General features: G+C 38.1%; 1 pseudogene; it reads left to right on the top strand.

The window, feature by feature from the left end:
- Positions 1 to 732: 732 nt before the first annotated feature.
- LOC122023013 lies at positions 733 to 3,489 on the top strand (annotated as a pseudogene).
- The last annotated feature ends 281 nt before the right edge of the window (positions 3,490 to 3,770 follow it).

The following is a 3,770-nucleotide window of genomic DNA, read 5'->3' as shown; positions in this document are numbered from 1 at the left end:
TTTTTTTAGAGCAAGATTTCATTTTTTTAATGTTTGAATTGAAACTGAGATACTCATACAAGTTCTTTCTTTCAAAATCATATTACAATCTGAAATGTGAACTCCATTGATGGATTTTGTATCCTTAATATGCCATGTTTGTAGCAAGAATTTTGTTGAAAAATTAAATAAAGAGAAGACAAATTAAATTATGTCCTCTTGGAAAATAGTCCTATTTCCTTACTGTTTATATACTTAGTAATATAAATGGTTTTAAAAAAATCTCTAAAATGATGGTGAAATTTAGATATTTACACCGTGTCGGAATAAGGAACCATGACATGTATATATATATATATATATATATATATATATATATTTGGTAGAGGTAGAGATTCCATTTTGAAAGATAAAATAGAGCACTGTCTTGTTGAAAGGTTTTATGATCTACCCAGACTCTGTTTTTTTCTTTTCATGTTTGAATTGAAAATTGAGATGCAAATTCTTCCCTTCCGAATCAGATTATAATTGAACTATGCACTCCATTGATGGATTTTGTACACTGAAGTTATGGTTTCACTTGTGTGACCTATAGGAGCTGGATAAAACATTGTACACTGAAGCTTACAACCTATTCAATGAGTGGAATTGTGTCAATAGTCCATCTAGTGCTCCTTGTTCTCCTCTGTGAACATTCTAAAGGGGATCCAAGCAGTGGAAATCATTTGTTCGACACAATTGGAACACAATCCGTACTTCCTTGCTGTGATGGATAGCATTGGCAGCCAGATCCGAACCGATAGTTTTGGCAAGGCGACTGTGGGCTCAAGGCCAGATGCAAACTATGGACTAAGCCAATGCTATGGCGACCTCTCCTCTCTTGACTGTGTTTTATGTTATGCTGAGGCTCAAACTGTTGGTCCCAGGTGCTTTCCCAGTGATGGTGGACGCATCTATCTTGATGGTTGCTTTATGAGGGCTGAGAATTATAGCTTCTTTTCGGAGTATGTCGCCCCCGAAGACAGGGCATATGTGGAAATAAAACTAGTAAAGGTAGAGCTTTTGAACAGGCAGCCCAGCAAGGTTTGCTGGAGGCAGTTAATAAAGCTCCTGGAAATGGTGGCTATGCGAAAATTTCAGTTCACAAAACCAAGGGCTCGAATCGCTCAGCTTATGTTTTGGCTAATTGTTGGAGGACACTGAATGAGACCACTTGCAAGGCCTGTCTGGAGAATGCATCAGCTTCAGCAGTTCGATGCTTACCTTGGTCGGAAGGCCGTGTGCTCAACACGGGTTGTTTCTTGAGATATTCCGACACAAATTTCCTTAATCCAGATAAGAGCAGAAGCCATCAAGGGAGTATGCTACATGAGTTTTTTTGTTGTGCTGCTAGAATCTATCAAAAATTTTGTTCAGCTGGTCTCTTGATGTCTTATATGTCACTGCTATGTGCTATGTGGTATTTTGGCAGGGAGCATCATAGCTATGGTTGTTGCTGTTGTTAGCGCTCTCATAGTTGTTGCTGTCGGAATTACGGTTGCGGTAAGGGTGTGGAAGCAAAGGAAACTAAAGAAGAAGAGAGGTAAATGATGCTACTTCTATATTCATATAATGCACACCCAGATACTTGCTTATTATTGTTCCATTTCATATCGTAAAGCCAGGCATCGAGTGAGATCATATTCGTAAATAAAGAACCCAAGACCAAACAACTACAAGTCTTGTAAACTCATCAAAAAATCTCTTTAGTATCATCGGAAACAACCAAGAAAAACATCAATAGAATGCTTATTGCTTTTCATCATCTCTTTTTCTCAACCAAGAAAAACATCAATAGAATGCTTATTGCTTTTCATCATCTCTTTTTCTCATCTTAGGTCTCTGTTGTGTACGAATTTGTATTCTCAGGTTTGAATAATTCAGTAAACATCGAACCAGGATTTTACAATAATAGTTTGAACTTCAAGTATTCTACACTTGAGAAAGCTACAAGAGGCTTTTATCATTCCAACAAACTTGGGCAAGGAGGTTTCGGAACAGTTTACAAGGTGAGAAACCATTGCTGTTTTAAATATTTTGGGTTGACCAACCTCTTGTACCAATGCAACATCAAATGGTTATCTTGTCGCGATGTACTCTCTTTAAAAGAACCAGCAAAATTCTATAGGTTACAGAATTGTGTAATTTTGTAAGACCAAAGCATTAGGTTGTGGTTCTAATGTTTGATGAACTTGCAACTTGCTGATAGGGAACTTTGGTCGACGGACGAGAAATTGCTGTGAAGAGGCTGTTCTTCAACAATAAGCACCGCGTTGCAGATTTCTACAATGAAGTCAACATAATTAACAGCGTGGAGCATAAGAACCTTGTTAGGGTGTTGGGTTGCAGTTGCTCGGGACCTGAAAGCCTTCTCGTTTATGAGTTCCTCCCAAACAAGAGTGTCGACGGTTTCTTATTTGGTATAATATCAATTCGATATATTGAAGGTTATTGTACTAAATCATTTCTATGTCGTAAAGGGTTTGTATTTTATATAACTTTAACAGATCCTGAGAGGGGTAAGGAATTAAATTGGCATAGAAGGTTGGGCATCATTACCGGCACGGCTGAAGGTCTTTCTTATCTGGATCAGAACTCAAAGATTAAAATAATCCATAGGGATATCAAAGCAAGCAACATCCTACTAGACATAAAATTTCTACCAAAAATTGCTGATTTTGGACTAGCAAGAACATTCCAAGATGACAAGAGCCATATAAGCACTGCAGTAGCAGGAACACTGTGAGTAACCTTCTCTATTTTAACTATTCAGATTCCAAAAGTTCAGACGAGCAAAATAACTCATTGAGATTGTATTTGCCGATTTATTTACATGTTGATGAGAATTTGCATCTTTTGACAGGGGTTACATGGCTCCAGAATACTTAGCCCGTGGACAACTGACAGAGAAGGCTGATGTCTTCAGTTTTGGAGTGCTTATGATTGAGATAGTGACTGGAGCAAAGTTTATGAATGTTTTTCCGAGTCATCATAGAGTCTCCTTACACAAGCTGCTGCTCATACTTGAGGAACAAATCACGCTCAAATGAACATCATTTGTGCTAGTATATGTTTGGTGTATGTACTAAATATTTGGTCTTTTCGTTGCTTATCGAGTAGGCATGGAAGCATTTTCAATCAGGAACAATTGATGAGATGATCGATCCAAATATTCTTCTCGACAATTATCAAGATATCGACACGGTGAAGGAGGAAATAGTGCGGGTGTTCCATGTGGGACTTCTATGCACCCAAGAGAGTCCTTCACTTAGGCCATCAGTAGCATTTGCTTTGCTGATGTTGTGCACTGACAGAGAACTTCAGGCACCCACCAAGCCACCTTTCACCGACGAGACCACTATGGAGCTCGACGAGACCAAAGATGTAGAATGCCATCCATCTCCTTACTCCATTGCTAGTGTTTCATTCTATCCACGGTGTCTGAGTGACTCTACTCGAATGAAACACTAAAACATGGGCGATGAGATGACAGAATATCGGTGGGCTTGGGAATATGTTTGATGGCAAGAAATGCTGGACTGATACTTTAAGATTGATGTCTTTGTTGAAGTAATTATGTTATTAGTTTTCTAACATGTATTACAAAAACTTATCAATCAACAAACTTGTGGTTTCTTCAAGTTTCCCAAATGTGTGTACTGGAGGTTAGACACAGGTTTATCTGTATTTTTTTAATATATTTGAATTATCTAATCAGCTCTTTTAACAGTGCACTACTTGAACATTCTGAA

The sequence above is a fragment of the Zingiber officinale genome, chromosome 9B (genome assembly GCF_018446385.1).
Source record: "Zingiber officinale cultivar Zhangliang chromosome 9B, Zo_v1.1, whole genome shotgun sequence".
Lineage (NCBI taxonomy): Eukaryota > Viridiplantae > Streptophyta > Magnoliopsida > Zingiberales > Zingiberaceae > Zingiber > Zingiber officinale.
The sequence above is the reverse complement of the archived record's forward strand: the minus strand, read 5'-3'. Positions and strand labels throughout refer to the sequence as shown.